A 22,456-nucleotide genomic window follows, 5' to 3' on the forward strand; every position below is an offset into this window, starting at 1 on the left:
GAATCCCAGGGCTTTCAGGGCATTTTCAAGAGTCAACTCCCTGTGATTTGGAAATCAAACAAGAAGGCTTGGGTTACCTTAATGGTCTTCGAAGATTGGTTCAATGACCATTCGTGCCAGCAGTGGAGCGGTATTTGACTTCGAAGGGTCTGCCTTTTAAGGCCCTCTTAGTCCTGGACAATGCCCCTGGTCACCCTTCAAATTTGAGCGACATGCATCCTAATGTGAAGGTGGTGTACCTCCCACCCAATACCACATCGCTGATACAGCCAATGGACCAGGAGTAATAGCTAATTTCAAGGCTTACTACCTTAGAAGGACCATACGTTTTTGCTTTGAGGGCCATAGAAGCTAACAAGGAGTTGACACTGAAGCAATTCTGGAAGGGCTACAACATTGCTGATGCAGTGAAAAATATTGCAAGTGCTTGGGACGAGGTGAAGACGACCACTTTAAATGGGGCCTGGAAGAAACTGTGTCCACAGTTTTTGTGCACAGTTTTGAAGGCTTTGACCAGGCAGAAGACATCGAGACTGTGACGAGGAACGATCGTAGGGCCTAAGCAAGAGGCTGAAACTAGATCTTGAACCTGATGATTGTAACAGAGCTGCTGGCTTTTCCCCATGGAGAGGAATTGTCTGCAGAGGACTTACTTGAACTTGAACACAAAATGATTGAGGTAAGAGGAGGCGGCACCAGAGCCAAAACCCAGGTCATTAACTGTGAAAGGCTTGTCAGAGGGTTTTACTCATCTGGAGAGAGCCTTGGCTCTTTTGAGGCAGAAGACCCTAACGTTGCTAGGTTTGGACAAAATAAAACGTGGAATGTTAGACTTAGTAACTTCTCTACAAGGAGACCCTGAAGGAGAAGCAGACAAAGAGAAGTGTGCAGTCCAGGCTTGACACTTTCTTTCACAAGTCTCCAGTACCACCACCTCCCACTCCTAGTCCTGGTAAGGAATTCTGAACTGTTTTACTAATTTATGTGTTTACATAGTGTAGATATTAAAATGTGTTAAATTTTTTAATGTAACAACTAAATGTAAGAGTAAATTGTAACTTCATTAATTTTCATCATTTGTAATTTTATTGCAGAAGTGGTGACAGTTCCAGATCCCCCTGTACTACCTGTGACAGTTCCGATCTCCCTGTACTACCTGTGACAGTTCCAGATCTCCCTGTACTACCTGTGACAGTTCCAGATCCCCTGTACCTGGACCCTCTGTAGCAGCCCGCCCACCCACCTGTACGTGTACAATCAGGTAAGCAATTTCATTTTCTCATTTTCATGTTGGAAATTGTTTACACCCTACATACATACGTACACTAACTTACATAGTGGTACAATGTGTTTGATGTTGCATAACCTTATATTTTTTTTTTTTTAATTTCAGACCCCTTTGATAGTGACAGTGACCCAGATGACCCTGAGCCTTTCCATGGTTTTGATGCCTCGCCCTAGTTCATCAGGTAAGGAATCCTTAACAAATTTGTATAAAATGTTTTTATAAATTGCTAAATAGAAATTTTATTAAAAGTGTACATATGCTACAATTACATCCACCTTATAATATATTTATGTACCCTATCATTCTTTCCAGATCTAGATGTTTTCCCTCATCAGTTGATACGAGTATCACCTCTCCAGAGCCCAAATCAGTTGATACGAGTAGTATCACCTCTCCCATTCCTTCAGGTAAAAGAATTCTTCATTTTTTTATATTGAACATACGTATTCACACTACATATGTCAAACAGTTAATAACATGTGCAGTAGTTTACAGTAGTAGTAACTATCATTTTATATATTTTTTATCATTCCAGACTCCCAAGCACCTGCCCATCCCACTCCATAGCCCAGCCACCACTCTCATGTACCATAATGGCCATCCCAGTAAGCAAGCCAACCACTAGAATTTGGTAAGGACATTTTTTTTTATTAATGTTTTATTATTACATATGTAATAACCATGTTATGTATGTAACATACATACTGTCCTTTAATATTAATTCTTCATTCCAGACTGCCCATCATCCTAGCCTGTTTATCTGTGATAAAGCACACTGAAGCTAGGTTTGGAATGCATCCTTATCATGAATGCTCTACACCTCCACCTCCATCTCCCACAACCTAGGTAACAGCTTTGAGACTCACTAAAAGTTGGTAAGTTATGTAAGGAATTTCTAAATTAAGTTTTATACTACATGTTATATGTGATATTAAAAACCACTGTATGGTGCATATTACTGTATGTAACTTACTCTGCATAGAGGACTTACTGACAAAATTATTTTTTGTACATTCCAGAGTCCCCTGAATGATGTAGGCTATGGGGCCACATAAGACTTTGTCCATCCAGGGTTACATTGAACGACAACTTTAAACTTTAAATAAAAGTAAGGGGCCACATAAGACTTTGTCCATCCAGGGTTAACATTGAACGACAACTTTAAACTAAAAGTAAGGAATTAATTAACATACATTAACTCTTTTAGTACTCTTGATATATCTACAGTAATTAACATATTGCATTCACAACTTTCTGTAGTGTATATTTTGTACACTAATTTTGTTACTTTTTCCTTCCAGAACCAACATTTTTCACACAACTCCAGGTTGTTACTAACAAACTACTACAAGTGTCATCAAGGGATAATTACAAGTAGAAGCACCATTTTTGGATGGAAAAAAAAACCCTTCAGGAAAGTATACGTATCACATGTAACATGTAGTGTAACAAAGTATGAACAGTAAGGTTTTTACATACAGTAGTATTACATACGTACATAACTTTTTTTTACAGGAATTTCCAACCAAGTTTGATTATGTACATATACATGTTATAAACCACTGTACGTATGGTTACTGTATGTAACTTACTAAACATACATAACATGACTTAACTTTGATACTTTTTTTGGTACATTCCAGAAAACCAGGACCCCCTCCATGATGCAGGCTATGGGGCCACATAAAACTTTGTCCAGGGTTACTACATAACATAAAGGTAAGGAATTATACATAGTAGTAAACATACATTAAGTAAGTTTTATACGTACATACTAAAAAAAGTGACCAAGATCTCTCACATGGGATAAGTGATCAAGGTCCCTCATGGAATTACGTACATACTGGACCACTCCCTGCTGAACAGGGGGTGTAGACCAATCATTTACTATGCATACCAGTTGATATTAAACCACTGTATGGTGCATATTACTGTATGTAACTTACTATGCATAGAGTACTTACTGACAAATTATTTTTTGTACATTCCAGAACCCCCTGAATGATGTAGGCTATGGGGCCACATAAGACTTTGTGCATCCAGGGTTACATAGCACGACAACTTTAAACTAAAGGTAAGGAATTAATTAACATACATTAACTAAGTTTTATACATGTTATATATGTGATATTAAACCACTGTATGGTGCATATTACTGTATGTAACTTACTATGCATAGAGGTACTTACTGACATAACTAATTATTTTTTGTTACATTCCAGAACCCCCTGAATGATGTAGGCTATGGGGCCACATAAGACTTTGTGCATCCAGGGTTACATAGCATGACAACTTTAAACTAAAAAGTAAGGAATTAATTCACATACATTAACTTTTTTACTCTTGATATAACTCAAAGTAAGGAATTATAAACTAAAGTAAGGAATTAATTACATACATTAATTCTTTTACTCTTGATATCTATAATTTACATATTGCATTCAGGACTTTGTGTAGTATTTTGTACTAATTGTGTTATACTTTTACCTTCCAGAGCTACCAGACTGGGATTTTAGTGTACTCCAGGATCTACCAAAGGATTACTACATACATACTACGTAGTGTACAGTGCATAATATAGTGTTTAGTGTATAATCTAACCTAAGGATTAAGTGTAGTACATTGTGCTTTATAGTGTCACAAGAGTTTAATAAAGAATTATACCTTCAAGAACCATCCTTTGCCATTGAAATAACCACACTACACATCATGCAATACTTGCATGTCACACAGGTAAGGTCTCTCTAACTTTTTCTTAGTTTAAGGCATATTTCCAAGTGTCGTTTCCGGCTTACGACGATTTTCGGCTTACGACGCGCCTCAAGAACGGAACCCCCGTCGTAACCCGGGGACTGCTGTACAGGTACTATCCGACTTACAACCTACTCGACAATACGACCACTCGTACTTACAACCTTACTTCAGACAGTTGACCATTGAGTTTACTTGGCACTGTGCCATCTCATGAGGAAAACTCTTCATCACTCAGGCATGAGAACTCTCATCACTCAGGCAGCATCAGTTCGAGTTACCGTGCCCTATCTGCAGCATCATTTGGTATTAACTGTACTGTAGACTGAATTGCAACCAATTTACGTAAGAATCAACTTCTGACATGCATGCAAGAACCTAACCCCATTGTAACTCAATGCCTGATTGTACGTAATCTATACTATTACATAAATGATTAAAATGTATTAGTAGAAGTACATTATGGTTAAAAAGATTGAAATAATGATTATACATTACATTACAGTACTAAGTAGGCACTTATATAGCAAAGGTTTGATAGTATACCCTACCCAGTATGTTGGCCACTTTCTAAGGTTCGACTTACATCCATTCCGACTTACAACCAGTGGGTCGGAACCAAACTTGGTTGTAAGTAGGATAGTACCTGTACTCTAATTGCTCGTTAGTACGAGTATCCAAAAAGCTTTTAAAAGAAACGTATCTAGTTACATGCTTTACTGACTCCCTAAAGTAGGAAGTCAGTATATTTCCTCAATCAATTTCTAACACTTATTACAGTATTAATGAATAAATATTAATATTTCCCTTTCTTGCAAACTATGTGAGTGTCTACCTAAAATTTCGGTAGTTACACGTCATATATTCTCGAAATTTTCGATGCCAAATTCATTCAAAAAGTTAATAAAAAGCGTATGCCGAACCAAAGACCCAGTACTTCCCTGCAAAAGACAGCCCAGAAGATCGATGGCGATGAAAAACGAAAATCAAGTCAGGAGGTAGCAACAACATATGTTGAACACTACCGCGACAGAGAAAATCTGGTTCTAGAACGGGAATGGTTCCTATTCCTGCCACCCAGCGGCAGGGGGGTAGATCACCTGACCTACCTGCAGCGTGTGCCGCGAAATTCGAATTTCTGTCGGACGTCAGAGACATAAGCTAAGTATATATCTGCCGGGGAAGTTGCATGTACAAAAAACTTCCTGCTGGAGGACAGGGGCAGGTTGAACCAACCATATTACAAGAAGAGCATGAATAAGGCCAGTAAGATGGAGACCAAGCAGCATTGATGTCGCACATGGAGGCTGCATCAGACATAATGACGCAGGTTACGGGTTAAGGCAGAAAGTTGGGATGTCATAGCCCAAAGGAGGGAGATGTGGAGAGAAACCCCCTCATAAACCAGTGGAGGAATAAGCCCAATTCATGGCAGATAGGGGATCCAAGCGTCAGGTAACGGTTGCATCCCCAGAGTTGTGCCCATCTCAGTTACTGGGATGGCCACAATACTAGTTTTACTTACTAGTCAGGTGACAATGCAGACAGAGCTGAGAATGACCGTGCATCTCACAATATCTGTTCCTTGACTGAGAATACATACTGATGAAGGAGACTTACAAGTTAAACCAACAACATAAGACTTAAAAGCAGTGATAGCCAGAGTTTTTAGGAATGGAATTTGTATGTTGTCTTTTTCTCTTTAGAATGAAACACTATTAGCAGTGCTAAAGTCCAATCATTGCATACCTGTCAAGTCTACTATAGGAAACACATCTGACCCTGACAAGAGGGACACTATAGAAGGGGTCTCAATCTATACTCAAGACTTATTGGCATGTATGACTCAACAGAAAATCAAAGCCAAAACATACAACACTGAGAACACACAAATGAAGACTCTCGGGCCAGGTTCTCAAGAACACACACACAAAAAAGATAAAAAAACAAAAAAATAAAATAGAGAAAAAAATTTAAAAATCAAAGCAAGCAATAAATTTAATGGTTGGCAAACAGAACATGTGAGACTGGTATTAAAGAATGATGAAAAAATAGATAATAAAACTGTGGGTTTACTGAACACAAATGGAAATAATTGCATGGTATGCAATTAAATCTGTGAAACCTAACACAAAGTGTGAAACTATGCCCCACATCAAAACAGCACTTGCAATTATGTTCCTGAGAATGTGCAAATGGAAAAATAAAAAAAATCAAACAATCCCCCAGAATGAACAAACTGATGAAAAGGCAGGGACTACAAGACGACAACCCGAAACACTTCTTAACCCTTATAGATTCTTGGGAATCCAAAACTTCTAAGCGAAAGTGATGAAACGGCCTGAAGATTGTTTTCTTTTCTTGCTTGTTGTAAACTTCTTCATCATGAGATGATGGTGGTTATCAGTTACATTTTCAAAGTAAATCATAATTTAAGTTTTCATAGCACCCTTACAAATATAAAATCATAAACTTAGAATGATGTATTATTGGAAGAGAACCACTAGTATTTCATTACTTTATGTGTATACAAGCTCAACTACTGATCTCAGAGTCCAAGTTCGACTCCCCGCTCTGCCAACGCAGAACCAGAGAAATTTATTTCTGGTGATAGAAATTAATGTCTTGATGTGATTCGGATCCCACAAAAAGCTGTCGGTGCCATTGCTAAGTAACCAATTGGTTCCTAACCGCATAAAAATATCTAATCCTTCAGGCCAGCCCTAGGAGAGCTGTTAATCAGCTCAGTTGTCAGGTTAAACTAAGTTATACTTAACTACATTTTCTAAAGTGGTAGATCTATTCTTTTGGAACATGAAAATGTACAGTAAAAAAATATACAGGCAGTCCCTGGTTATCGGTAATCCGGTTTTATGGGGATGGGGTGTTTCGCACCAAAAATCAGCAATTTAGGTGCTGAAATGTGCAGATTTCCATTACCCAGTTATCCGCAAACTGCAGAACACAATAAATGGAAAAATAAAAACACGCAAACTGGCAAAACGTTCCATGATTTTCTGTTCACAACTCATAATGAAACAAAACACTGAACTAGGACTACTTGCAATTTGAGGGAAATTGAGTTAATCTATCAGTATCACCCCTCTCACACAATCTAAATCTAAACTGATGTCATAATTTGATCTTATATTTTACGGTCATCAGAATCTTAAGGAATTAATGAACTTTACAAAATTATAATATATCTGCATCCTCTAACTTTATAAAATTAGAATGAGATTTAGGCAGTGCGATGATTCCTTAAATAGGAGATGCAAAGGAGAAAATCAGAGGGAGATGTTTGAAGAACCAAGCAGTTACAACTTCTAATTACCTATGTTTAATATGCAGGCTGTGTACATCATACAACTATTGGAAGATAGTTTTATAAGACCATTAATCATAAGGCTTTTCAACTACCATGTGCTACAAATTATTTAGCATGCTTAGTAGCCAACAGACACTGCTACTGCTGCCATCTGACCTGTTGGGAGGAAGTCCAGGGGCACTGGATTTCAGGTGCCTCAAAGAAATGGGAAAAAGAACACACCAAATTTCTAATGACCTCTTCCAGATAATTCAAACAAAACCAGACAGACAGGGGATCAAACCACAGTCAGCTGTAGTACTCTCAACATCATGTCCACAGCTTGTAATGAAGCCCATAAGCAGACACAGGTGGTACTCTTATTTTGAACAATGCAGTTCCCACAATTCCTGAGTAGTATGCACTATGATCTTCAAGACATATCAAGATTCTCCACCTGCCCTACTTGGAGTACATGTCGCTGAGGCATGGCTAACACTGGGAAATAATCTTCTTTAATAGATCTAATACCAGGTAAGCCCTTCCCCAGGGAAAACATGAAAGTTTTATGAGGTTGCGACGGTAACATATAAACGAAAAAGCACTAATAATTATCCATTCACTAAAGAATAAATAATTTACAAATGCACTAATAATTTAAGTTTCTTCCCCTTTGCCCATCAAAAAATTATAATAGTAGCTGGCAAAAGTAATAACTACCATAAAAAAAATTATAATAGTAGCTAGCAAAAGTAATAACTGATGTTAATTACATCCCAAAAATTACCTAAATATGATTTATTAAGGCACCAGCGTCATGAACTGGACGTATCACACAGTATACTAGTTTTCTTAAAATTTTGTGTACAAGCTTTCTTAAAATTTTGTGGACATACACCAAAAACTTGTTAAATGTTTCAGAGTTATGGTATCAATAAATGTGTCTTGATGACTAAAGTGTATACTGTACTGCATATGATGCTGTGTTTCTATGTTTGTAACTAAGTAGTACATGTATTGATTTAGTCTGTTAAAAACAAGTTATATCTGATAACCAACAAAATTAATAAGGCTCATTCACACTTTGTGATTCAAGGATGCGCATGTTTTAATGGCTAGTTTTGGCGATCATCGCCATCATTCACACATCTGAGGCACCAAAAAAAAAAAAAAAAAAAAAAAAAAAAAAAAAAAAAAAAAAAAAAAAACACACACACACACACACTGCGTAACTGCCCAAATTTTACTATGTACGTCATTACACTGCAATTACAACTGAATCGCCAACAATCGCTGTGAATTGTCACCGCATCGCCAAGTTGGGCAAAATGCACCATGTGATGGCAGATATTTGAATGGATGGTATGTGTCGCAATTGCGAGTTACTATTTGCGGAATCTAATTACAGTGCCCCAACCCCCGTATTTGCGGACTCACGGATTCACTGATTTCTCTCTGGACCTTATCTACCCATTATTTGCAGGGAATTTGCCTATTCACGGTTTTTTCTGACGATAAATAATCCCAAATTAGTGTATTTTGATGTTATTTTCATGACTAAATACATTTTTATGATTCAAAAATGATTTACTGATTTTAAAATATTAATATTGATCAATACTGTATTAGGAAGTTTTTAATAAGATTAAATGATATCACATAATAATAATTTTCTTTCTTTCTTACAGAGATGTATGTTTTCTGTATGATAAATAAAAATTTCCTAATTTTCAATAAAGAGCAATCAATTTTATTAAAGAAAATACTATAGTGAATTAGAAAGATTTTAGTTTATAAATTAAAAAATTATGTAAGAAAGAAGGAAATCCCAGTCGTCATGCATCTTTCTTTCGAGCTCCAGGTACCAAACTGAGGTCCAACAGCTGTCAAATATATCATGTAATGTAATGTGACAGGAGGGGGGGAGTGTGTTCTCTCTCTCTCTCTCTCTCTCTCTCTCTCTCTCTCTCTCTCTCTCTCTCCTCTCTCTCTCTCGTCTTCTCTCTCTCTCTCTCTCTCTCTCTCTCTCTCTCCTGAGATGAGAGATTTTTATGGTACATGTATGCAAAGCATGTTTAAGATTTTCAAATAATAATAATATAATGATATTGTTATAATACAATAAAGTTTCATACATACTTACCTGGCAGATATATACATAGCTAAGACTCCGTCGTCCCCGACAGAAATTCAAATTTCGCGGCACACGCTGCAGGTAGGTCAGGTGATCTACCGTCCTGCCCTGGGTGGCAGGATTAGGAATCCATTCCTGTTTTCTATTCATATTTTTTCTCTTCCACCTGTCTCCGCGGGGAGGCTGGGTGGGCCATTAATCGTATATATCTGCCTTAGGTAAGTATGTATGAAACTTTATTGTATTATAACAATATCATTTTCATACAATCAACTTACCTGTCAGATATATACATAGCTGATTGACACCCTTTGGTGGAGGGTAAGAGACAGCTAACATGGAATAGACAGGTAAACAACATATGTTGTAGGTATAAATAAACCTTGGTTCCTATCTGATAGGTGGTAGACTTCGTGGCTGTTGCCCAGTAGTCTGCATCACCTCAAGACTTTAGCGAGATATGTGATCTATGGCTAAGAGTTCTTGTGGGTCTGCCGATGGGATATGAACCGCTTACTCGGCAGAGCCTGAAAGGACTTTGTCAATGGGTACTGGACCACTTCTATGACAATACACCTTATGAAGGAGCGCAACACCGATCCCGATCACCTGATCCTAACACGAGGGTTCGCGCTCAAATTGGAAAGAGTTATCCCCACACTCCTTTCAAAAACCCCAATAATTTCACTAAGTTAAAAAACTTTAACTCAAAGTTAAGGATCAGTGTCGGCTCCTTATCCCAGTAACGTATCCGCAGAAACGTATAAACCAAAAGAGAAGGATCTCTCGTAGGTTAACTTGACATCCTTTGTGTAATGAGAAGTCAACACAGAGTTGCCTCTACCGTACAACACAGCTAATATGTCTTATATGACATATTGTTATGTAAAGAACAAGAATTTGCAAAAGCGAGCACTTCCTGCGCTTTTAATTCTCAGCTGTTTGAAGGAATCAAGTCACTTATGAAGTGCTTAGGAGATCTCCATGTTTCAAAGAGACCAGGGCTTTCTTGAAATGGATCTCTCCCGACTGAAGCCTGAAGCCTGGCAGGAACCTCGCGCCTGGCTGGTGCTTCGCTCTTGGTTGGCGCCTAGCGCTTGTTTGGTGCCTTTCGCTTGACTGGCGCCTCGCGTCTTAGCTGGAGATTCGCGCCTAGAGCCTGGCTTGCGCCTGGCTGGCTGCTCGCGCCTGGTTGGCGCCTCGCGCCTGGCTGGCGTCTCGCGCCAGGTTGGCGCTTTGTGCCTGCCTGGCGCCTCACGCCTTGCGCCTGCCTGGAGCTTCGCGCCCGGCTGGCTGCTCGCGCCTGGCTGGCGCCTCGCGCCTGGGTTTGGCGTCTCGCGCCCGGTTGGAGTGGCGCCTTGGCGCCTGCCTGGAGCTTCGCTGGCTGGGCTGGTACCCTGTTCGCTGCCTTGGCCTGGGCCTCGCTCCTGCCTGGCGCCTCGCGCCTCGTTGGGCGGCTCCAAACCCCACTTGCCGGAGCTTCGAGCTTGGTAGAGTCTCGAGGATGTCTGGCAATGTCCACATCGACACTCTTATCTGTCCTATATGTTCGCATCTAGCGCATCTGTGTCAGGTTGTAGGCCCAGTCTTTCTCCTCATCAGACAATGACAGTGTTCTTGGGGCTGTCTGCCTCTGGCGTTTTTTACGCCTGTTTAGCATAAGGCTCCTGGTTGGCGCTACATTGTCCGAAAGTCCTGAACATCCACAATAGTAAATCACAAGACTGGAGAAGGGTGGAAGAAATTCTTCCACTTAGAGCTTTGTCCTCTCCGGCAAGGGGAGGTGATTGTAGTCAGCTACTCCAGTATACGATAGGATATCTAATAGTATGAGAGATAAGTCTTCCTCGAGGAGGATCCTTCTTGAGTACTTCCCTTGCTCACGAGATCTCTTCTACCTGTTGAAGAGGCTTCTCGTTGCGAATTCTCGTTGCAGAATCTCCCTAATCCTTGTCCGAAGGAAGGGAAGAAGCTTGGAAGTCAAAGGAGACTCCGAGCTGAAATTGGAGTACTCCTGATTTCTAGCTCCCTTATTGTATCACCCTCATGAACACCTTCTGGGAAGCATTTCGAGCCGTTCATCGCATTCCAAAGACTCTGTAGGCAAACGTTTTAACCATTCTACTGTAGATGAAAACGTAAGTACCCTGCCTGGACAACGAAACCTCTATCTGAAAACATTGAATCAGGAATAGGGGGTTTTAGTTCTTTTGCCAGACATACTATGCTGGCAAGAACCCATTGCCTAATCTCCATAGAATCTGATGCGAGATTCCAATGCTCAAAAAAAATTCACTTGTCTTCTTGATCGTTTGGGACCAAGAGAAACAAAGAATTCCCTCGTAAAAATTTCTCAAAGAAGTTTGATGAGGAGCAGTTCCATCTTGTCGGAACATAGAAATCTGTGGCCACAAAAAAGATCCCATTAGAAGTACATGATATCCTACTCTTGTCATATTGAGGTATCGTATAAGATCCCGAAGATCTTAATCCTCTGCTATCTCCAATCCCTTTATAGAGACAGAGTATGGCTTTTTACTGCGTTCTTTGATAACAGATATATACAAAGGTGATTCTTCCTCTGAAAGGGAAGAAAAAACCGCTATGTGGTTCACAGACGGTATCGGAACCGAGGACAGTTTCCTCATTCCCTCTAGCACAATCTGCAGCAATTCTATATCTTGTCCATGACTATTGTCATTTACCTTGAAAAATCCTCTCATTCATTTCCACTTCTGGTCAGTCTGCACGCAGACAGACTCATAGTGGAGAGGTTGTTAAGGCCCATTTATAATAGATGCTGATAGAATATCCAGACTCTCTTGGAAAAAACTTCCAAAACATGTTGTGAGAAGAACGTGACCTCTGTGAATCCAACCTCTCTAAGGCCAAAATGAGGCATAAAGTATTATCCTCTCTTTCTTTGACGCCCTTTATCTTAAATTCTGTAAAGAATTTATATTTAGGGGAAAAAAGACTAAAGTTTATTCCCCTTTCTATAAAATAAAGATGGCGTACATTGCTACCTCTCTTGGTTCGAGGAAAAGGAAGCGTCTATAGGAAGCCTGTTCGTCTTCTACCTTGCTAAGAGATCTATGAAGAAGACTTTCCGCAGGTTCTTACAACTCTTACCAATAAATGTTAGACATACGTTAACAGTTATTATCGTCGATCGAGAAGGTTCTCTTTGTTAACGCGAACAGGAGCGAACAAAAAAAAAAAAAAAAAAAAAAAAAAAAAAGAGATTCTCGATGTTCTATGCGATATGAGAGAGTCGTGGAATTGGCCTAAGTGATTAAATGGGTAACGAAATCAGGAACGAATCTTGCCGTTACCGAGCCTGGTGTCCGAGAGGCTACTGGACTCTTAGGTTAATAACTCGCTAAAACGAGAAAATCTTGGATGGTGCTCTTGGCTCACTGCGCCAGGCTGGCGCTTCTGGCGCAAATTTGCGCCAGGCTGGCGCTTCTGGCGCAAATTTTGCGCCAGGCTGGCGCTTATGGAGTGCGCCAGGTTGGCACTTCTGGCGCATTGCGCCAGACTGGCGCTTCCTTCTAATTCTTTTTGTTATGTGCCAGAACACCTGTGCCTTTATGGTACCCGACATCCTTTCACATGTTCATTCCGTTCTTAGTAGGAAAAAGCTTTATATACGTAGTATAGTCCATTCAGGGAAACAAGTTCTGCCCCAAAGAGAATGTTTCCCATCCGACTCATCCATCTTCTTCTGAGCAGGTACTCTAATAAGCTATGCTTTCGTAAACCTGAGAGCATTACATAATATAATGTTCTGCTGCGATAGAATCCTTTAATAATGTTACCTATACGGTAAACAGCATTGAAAGGTTGTACTATCTCTCTTATTGAAAGCTTCTTAGCAAAAGGCATACAATATTTTTATTTATGTTAGCTTAACTATCCCCTCAATCCGAGGTTTAAGACCGCGATTGTAGGGAGAGATACAGATAGTTATTCCATCCCTGCAGGAGAGAGAGATACACCCAACCACTCATGACTGGCACCTACATGGTACTGACAGTAACTGGCGTACTGCGCTGGTCTCAGGCTCTCAGCGAAAGCAGTCCCCGTTAGCCGTCTGGCCTTACTCTTCCAGAGTTGCCAGCTACTCCATTTAATAAAGGAATTTTTTTTATAAAAATATTATCGAACTTCAGGAATTTCTTATTAAAGCATATTTAGTCGAAACAAGACTTCGATAAATCTAGAAGCTAAGTAGGTGTTGTCTTAACAATCCCTTTAAGCGTAGTCCTTTCCTAGGAAAGTCGTAGGAAGGATACTGGTAATTGGAGTTTCGCACCCCCCCCAGGAAAAGAAGTAAACTAAGGTATGTGTTTATGATTGACCGTATCGTATTCTCATACAGCAGAAACTCTACTACCTTCTACTATCTTCGTTCTTTTCGTTAATAGAACGAAAGAAAGAGTATATATATATCCTTAAGGATGGAAGTTAATCCAGGAACTCTTTAAACTTCTGTGATTTCCTCATAAATCGCGGAAGAGACAGAATTCCTGTTCATCACTAGGGTTTATTCGGAAGGAAGTAGATATTTCCTATCCGCCATCATACCCAAACGTCGATGAGATTCTTATTAAGAAAAACTCCCAAAGCTCTTGCCTCCTCAAAACGAGGGAAGAGCATGGATGAAGGAGAGAGTCCGCATTGAGAGAACTGCCTAACACAGGAGTCTTCTGAATAATGAAAAGGGGCTTCTCTTAGTATCAGAATCCTTCTGACAAAACTCAAAGAGGAGTCTCGCGACTGACCTCTCTCTCAATGAAGATTTTGGAATCTTCTGACGCCTGGCATCTGGATCCTTGCGCCTAGCGCCTGGCGTCTGGATAGTTCCGCGCGCCTGGAATGTTCCGCACGCTAGAAAGGTAACGTTCAATGGAAGCATCCTTCTGATTGCCACTCTACTATAAGGCTCCTCAGTCTGGCCGTCTGTTTTCTCTTTGAAGGCGCCTTGCGCCAGGAAAAAAGTTCTGGAACGCGGCTCGCACTCAGTTGCTGGAACGCGGCTCGCGTTTATCTGTATGAACGAGGCTCGCGCTAGTCTGTTGGAACGCTCGCGCTAGTCTGTTGGAACGCGGCTCGCTGCTGGCTGTTGGAACGTGGCTCGCGCTAGCTTGCTGGCTGGCTCTCAGCCTCTCGCTCTTGCTCAGTGAGTCAGTGTTCTCTTAGCTTTCAGAGAACGAGCCAGATCGTCCGAACTCCAAACATGTACATTCTTCGTCTTTTCGGATGTAAGATGAAGAGACGCACTTTTTAAGGATGCCTTTCCAATGGCTATCCCTGGCAGTCTGGGACGTTTTACAGATCCTGCCGAGGGAACGCCCGATCGGTGGGGATTCTCCATAACCTCCGTAAGGCTTTCGACTTTCCTTCTCCTCTGGGCTTGTGAGTTTGGAAGAGGTCTAGGCCTGAGAGCGAGACAGAGCCGATCAGACGCACCCTCTACTAATTAGGACGCCTTTCCAATGGCGAACTTGGCAGTCTGGGACGTTCTACAGATCCTGCCGAGGGGACGCCTGATCGGTGGGGATTCTCCATAACCTCCGTAAGGCTTTCGACTTTCCTTCTCCTCTGGGTATGTGAGCTTGGAAGAGGTCTAGGCCTGGGAGCGAAACAGAGCCGATCAGAACGCACCCTCCACTGCACTAACACTAAAATCACTTCTTACCTTTCAATAGCTCGTATTTTGAGCTACATTCCTTTGTCTTCAAATTGCAATATGAATTTGAAGATTCTGTGAAGTAAGAAGATGAGGATACAACACTACTAGTATTGTTAATGCTCTAACTGCTCGTTAGTACGAGAGCTATAAAAACTTCTAAAGGAAGCGTAACTATTCTACTCCTTACTTCCTCAAGAAGGAAGATAGCTCAATCAATTCTAACATTTACTACACGTTATTATCAATAAATATTAAAATTTTCCTTCTTGCAAACTATGTGAGTGTCTACCGAAAAGTTCGGTAGTTACACATAAACAATTCTTCGAAATTTTGAAGCCAAACGTTATTAAAACAAATTAATATGCGTATGCCGAACCAAAGATCCAGTACTTCCTGCAAAAGATAGCCCAGAAGATCGATGGCGATGAAATCCAAAATCAAGTCAGGAGGAACTGCAAACGTTGTTTACATTCCAAGCGACAGAAAAAATATGAATAGAAAACGGGAATGGTTCCTAATCCTGCCACCCAGGGCAGGACGGTAGATCACCTGACCTACCTGCAGCGTGTGCCGCGAAATTTGAATTTCTGTCGGGGACGACGGAGTCTTAGCTATGTATATATCTGACAGGTAAGTTGATTGTATGAAAACTGTAATTACAAGAATCATATGTGATAGTATTTTAAAGAAATACTACAATAACCTTTCCATTTCTCCCTTACAAATAATATGGACTCAACTCTCTCTCTCTCTCTCTCGTCTCTCTCTCTTACTGAGATGAGAGAATTTCTATGGTGCATGTGTACATGTTTATTAATATTTTCACATAATGATATTAATAAATAACTAATTTAAAAATTCATATGTGATAATATTTTAAAGAAATACAATAATCTATCCATTTCACTTTTAACCCTCTTACGCCGAATGGACGTATTAAACGTAGAGTCAAAATGTCTCCCGTATGCCGAATGGACGTATCATATGTCGACTCAAAAAAGTTTTTTTAAAAATTCGCGAAAAAAAAAAAAATACTTATAGGCCTACCATCCAAAACTTTTGAATCATGCGCCTTGGAGGATGCTGGGAGTTCACGGATCAAGGCATTGTTTTGTTTACAATCGCTACGCAGGCGCGCAAGCGCGAATTTCTTTCTTATCGCACTAAAAAGTACCAGTGACACATCTCGGAAATTATTTTGTCACCGACATAATTTGTGCACCATTTTAAATTATCCTTTACATGAAGTATTATATATGAAAATGTGCGCAATTTCATGTAAAATATCAACAAAAAAATACTCATGATTGTAGCTTTTATCATGTTTGAAATAATTTTCATATAAATAACGATGTGCCAAAATTTCAACCTACGGTCAACTTTGACTCTACCAAAATGGTCGAGAAACGCAATTGTAAGCTAAAACTCTTATATTCTAGTAATATTCAATCATTTGCCTTCATTTTGCAACAAATTGGACGTCTCTAGCACAATATTTCGATTTATGGTGAATTTATGAAAAAACCTTTTCCTTACGTTCGCTTGGTAACTCTTCCGATAAATTTTTTCGTGCGATTGTCCTAATGTTTGCACCATTTCAATTTGCTGTTACATAAAGTTTTATATATGGAAATGTGCGCAATTTCATGCACAATACAACTAAAAAACAACCCATGGTTGTAGCTTTTATCAGTTTTGAAATATTTTCATATAAAATAACGTTAAGTGCAAACATTTCAACTTTCGATCAACTTTGACTACCGAAATGGTCGAAAAACGCAATTGTAAGCTAAAACTCTTATATTATAGTAATATTCAATCATTTACCTTCATTTTGCAACAACTTGGAAGTCTCTACCACAATATTTCGATTTATGGTGAATTTATGAAAAAAAAAATTTTTTCCTTACGTCCGCGCGGTAACTCTTCCGAAAAAATCTGAATTTTTTTTTTGTGCGATTGTCAAAATGTTTGCACCATTTAAAATTAGCTGTTACATAAAGTTTTATATATGAAAATGTGCGCAATTTCATGTAGAATACAACTAAAAATGATTGAAGGTTGTAGCTTTTCTCTTTTTTCAAAATATTTGCATATAAATCACGATAAACAGAAAAAAAACCACGTTCGGTCAAATTTGACTACCGAAATAGTTGAAAAACGCAATTGTAAGCTAAAACTCTTACGGCCTAGTAATATTCAGTCATTTATCTTAATTTGAAACAAATTTGAAGTCTCTAGAACAATATTGTGATTTTGGTGAATTTTTGAAAAATATATTTACTTCCCTCCGCGCGCCGATTCGCGGCCGCAAGTCTCCGAAATGCGTACACCGCATTATCCTAATAATTTGAAGGTTGTAGCTTTTCCCATCTTGAAATATGTGCATATAAAAAAAAAATATATATAAACATTTCGACATTCAGTCAACTTTAACTCGTCCGAAATGGTCGAAATCTGCAATTCTAATCTAAAACTCTTACAGTATCGTAATATTCAATCATTTGACTTCATTTTGAACAAATTGGAAGTCTCTAGACAATATTTAGATTTACAGTGAATTTTTGAAAAAAACATTTTTTTACGTCCACGGGTTACGAATTCATACATCATTTTTGTTTATATTTTTCCGGTGTTGCTTTTATTGTTTTACAATGTATATATCAAAATGATTGCAATTTAGTGTACAATACAACGAGGAAAAAAAGTACTCGTTAGCTTTTGACCGTTTTTGCACAGCGTGATTTGAACAATTATGTATGAATTTTTTTTTTTGCTACCATATATCGCATTTTTTACATATGATAATGATATTATTTTTCATTTCCTGATAGTTGCATACTAAACTTCAGGCAATGACAAAAAAAGGAGCCAAAAATGAACTCTTAAATCTTCAAAACTAAGCGCGCTGTGATTTTTTGAACAAATTATTTTTCCTGCTTCCGCGCTCACTCCAACTAGGGCACCCGGCATACGGGAGAGGTTTTGATTTTTAGGGCTTCGGCGTAAGAGGGTTAAATAAGGACAAATCTCTCTCTCTCTCTCTATCTCTCCTCTCACTCTCTCTCTCTCTCTCCTCTCTCTCTCTCCACATGAGATACGCATGTCATAGTGGTAACTCTTGCCCTCTGTTGTTTGGCATGGAAGTTTATGTATACAGTATATCTTTAAGGACATTACTACATTTTATGGTGAAATAATATACAGTACTAGTTTTCAAATAATATCAAGTTTAATGATATTAAACAATCACTCTCTCTCTCTCTCTCTCTCTCTCTCTCTCTCTCTCTCTCTCTCTCACTTACGTATGTTTATTTTTGTAATATAAATAATTGATTTACCTTATAACTAATTTTCAAATATTGATAAGATTAATAAAAAATAGCGATTCCCAGTCTTTTTATCCACTTGAAGGAAGGAGGGCAGGGGAGTAAATGACAGTTTGATATACGTATTGGTGGAGGGGAAGGAGTTGGAGTCTAGGAGTTACTCTCTCTCTCTCTCTCTCTCTCTCTCTCTCTCTCTCTCTCTCTCTCTCTCTGTTACTGACTGTAGGTATATATTTTTAATGGTAAAATGTTTGAGATGACTTTGAAATGATATTAATAATATAACCTCAAAGATTAATAAATTAATACAGTAATAAGTTAGTAATTTTAGGTATATTTAAAGTAGGATGTTACGTATTTGGTATCTGAACTTTCAAGATAAGCAGTTATAAGCATTTTTAGTATGGGTTCTAACTAGTCGCAGCTTTTAACTATTCACGGGGGTGTCTGGTACACATCCCCCCCCGAATACGGGGGGATCACTGTACTGCAACAAATGGCGACGCCAATGTGTCAGTGTTGAGTACTGTGCAATGACATAGCTAACAGCATATTGCACAATCACAAGATGACGCTGCATATTGTGCAATTGACACAATGAAAAAAGACAGTTGGCACGAGCAGACTGCGGATGTTTTATAAATTGAAAAGATCCGCCATCACTTGGTACACAGCGCCAAACTTGGTGACGTGGTAACAATTCATGCCAATTGTTGGCAATTTGGTTGTAATTACATCGTAATGACGCCATAATTAGCAAACGTGTGAGCAAGGCAGTACTATTGGTTCAATGCCCTATTTTCCAACTTTCCCCAAGGACTCATCAATAACCTGACAAGTCTGGATCTAAATACCAACCCTAAGCACATTCTTTAAAGAAGGTTCCTTAACGAAGATAATCATGAAGTCTAATTTCCCCCCAAAATTGCCTGATAGTGTAGAACTTTCATAAAAAGGTGGTTATGTCATAGACTTTAAAAAAATTCTTAAAACTTTCAAATAAAGTTCCTTCACTTTTATTTTCATTTTCAAACATTCGGTGTCAATAAGTTAAGAAGTGTTCACCAGTAAAAACAAGAAAAATTGCTTTCCACAGAACAAAACTTCCATCATGCAGAAACACATTTGTTGGGCTGTCACAAAGGAATGCAGTAAGTTTACCTTTCTTGTTGGTATTTATAATACTATAACTTTCTTCAACCATAAAAAGAAGTAATTAAAAAAGATGACTGCATTTTTAAAATTATCCTGCAGGGCCCAATGTGACAAACCCTTTAGCATTCAGGTACATCAATTTTTTATCTGCATGAAGAAATTAGCCAGAAAAAAACACTCTCAGAGAATTAAGACTAGGATTTGTTTACTGTGCTTTCATGTTTCACTTTTTTTCTTCAAACTGCCACTGAACCCCTTACAACATCCAATCATTTCAAACATGCCAGCTTTACCTGCAAACACTGCATTCTTAGACAGCTAAACCCATACTATTTCCAACTAAATAATAAAACCCTTGCCTAGTAGTAGTGTAATTTAAGCTCTAGAATTAAGAACAATAAATTTTCCTTTCAACAAAAGCATATAGTATGTACCTATCTATCAACAGACAAAACTAACATTACAGTAACTCCCACACTAATTAATTCTGGAACTGAAATCTACATCAAAAGTGGGAATGCTTAATATATATCCATGTATGCAATGCTACACTAAATCACTGAACTTAGACATGTTACATAAAAATTTCATACTGCTTACCTTTCCATGAAATCGCAATACACTGTTAATGGCACTAAAAACCCCTTTTTCAATTTTCTATAAATTTTGCCTTCCAATCCATTCACTGCATTAAATAAACTACGTATATAAACTCTTCATTCCAGCACATTTAATTCACTCATTCCACCTTCTATAAAAACATACTTTTTTTTTTCTGGCCAAGATCTTCCACCAATAATAAATCTGATCTTGCACAGTTACCTTAAACTACAGAGGCAGTCACAAAATCTTGAGACTTAACTTTCGTAATGGTGTTCGGCACGACTGCCGACTCTTTTGTTTTTTTCACACTGGTAAAAAAAGCAATGCAATGACAAACAATATCAAACAACATAATGCAGCCACATGTGTCACAGATACAGTATGTTAACTTACAACTAAATTAATGCTACTTCATGTGCTGTTTCCATATAACCAGAGGCCCTCTGCTTCATAATTTCATACTCAAAAAACAAAAAGGGAAAATATGCTCACTTCTACTTACGAAATTTGACTATTTCTGTATACATCACGTCTACTGACTTCTGTACATTTTTCCTACTAATAGCCAGACAGTTTTTTCAATCTTCATCCTTCAAATATCTAAAGGTTTCTTTACTTATAGTATTATACATTACATTTACACTTCTTATCCAAGATTCCTAATTTTGCATGTACTATGTATATGTAATGGTGATAACCACAATGCCCTCTCAACTTCTCCGATTCTACAAGCTTTTTCATCACACTTGTCACTATGCAGAAAAGAAACTTATCCAAATGCAAATATATGAAGTCATTCTTATCTTCAGTTGGCAACGTGACCTCGTTCCGTTTCCCTGGATGCAGGTTCAAATTCTCCAACCCAACATCTGAATGACTTCTTACAGGCAGTCCCCGGTTATCGGCAGACTCGGTTATCAGCGACCTGTTTTTACGGTGCTTGTCAAGCGCCATAACAGGCCGAGTTCTTGTTGTTATTGGTGCCACAAGGCCTTATGGCACCATAACATACCTAAGAGAGGCGCCATAATGGTGCTTATAGTGCCCAAAACCGGTTATCGGCCCAATAAGCACCATTATGGCGCCATAAATCACAGAGCTTTGGTTGATGGCGGTTTTCGCTTATCGGCACCCCCTCGGGAACGGAGCCCCCGTTCATAACCGGGGACTGCCTGTATTTTCGCGTTTGGATACAAGACTTTGCATTGACATGTGCATCGAAAAATTGTGAAGAATTAGTCTTGTGAAGTTATCCTATCATCACTACACAATAGTTGAATGATACCTACTTACAAATCTTTGGCACAAAAAGTTTTAGCCAAAATTATTTATCGTTGAATGACACAGGAAAATTTGAGCAATGTAAATTTGGTGATGAGAGACCCAATGGAAGAATTAAAAATTAAAAGGTAAAAAGGCATTCAAGTGAGGAACAACCAGATGCTACAAAGAAACAAGTACTGAGTGGCTGTCAAGGCAACAGTAAGCAGTCCTCATATATGATTAGTAAAATTGTTTGAAAGTTTTATTTGCATCTTTTAGAAATTAGGTCAAGTCATGTTTATGTGTGTGGAACTCATATTTCTTATGCAATTAGTCGCTTTAAAATAGGCTGGTCATGTGCAGGTAGGATTACAATCAAAGAGCTATACTACTGTAAACTAAACCATACAACATGACCAATTTTCAATCAATCTGTATTTTTTATAGCTAACAACTAATACCCCTAAAAAAACGATAGCTGCCATCAGTCAGTTTTCCATAAAAAAAATGTGTAAAAGATAATGACTGTAAAACCTTGTCTGTTTTACAGCACACCCAAGGTTATGATAATGTACCGAGTATCAATGACACCACCTAATATTTGTGGAAAGAAGTATTTATCATACAAAGGTCTCAATTTTGCAAAATAAAAAATAAGATTTTCCTGGAGCTGTCACTTGCACTGAGCAAACAAAAGTGTGGTGGCCAAGGAGAGGACAAACAGGAGGATAAACAGGACAAAAAGACAAGAATATGGCCTTCCATAACGATACAGTTATGTACAGCGTAAACGAGGGACCCAGTGTCCACTGCATAATCATCACAGAGATGAAAACACCTGTTCATATACAATAGTATCCAATTTTTATTACAAAATAAGCAGCACCTCAAATTCTGCACTTATTTTCCCATAATCACAAAAGAAATA

At 38.7% G+C, this 22,456-nt stretch overlaps 1 protein-coding gene and 1 long non-coding RNA gene across 9 annotated transcripts in view; one reads left to right on the forward strand and one right to left on the reverse strand.

The window, feature by feature from the left end:
* Positions 1 to 22,456, reverse strand: part of LOC135203779 (broad-complex core protein isoforms 1/2/3/4/5-like) — a 145,267-nt gene that overhangs the window by 80,310 nt on the left and 42,501 nt on the right. The window lies entirely within an intron of this gene.
* LOC135203780 (uncharacterized) lies at positions 2,832 to 3,598 on the forward strand. The gene is made up of 3 exons (XR_010312019.1): positions 2,832 to 3,007; positions 3,280 to 3,362; positions 3,511 to 3,598. It is a non-coding gene; the product is annotated as an uncharacterized LOC135203780 (long non-coding RNA).

Source organism: Macrobrachium nipponense, chromosome 36 (assembly GCF_015104395.2).
Source record: "Macrobrachium nipponense isolate FS-2020 chromosome 36, ASM1510439v2, whole genome shotgun sequence".
Lineage (NCBI taxonomy): Eukaryota > Metazoa > Arthropoda > Malacostraca > Decapoda > Palaemonidae > Macrobrachium > Macrobrachium nipponense.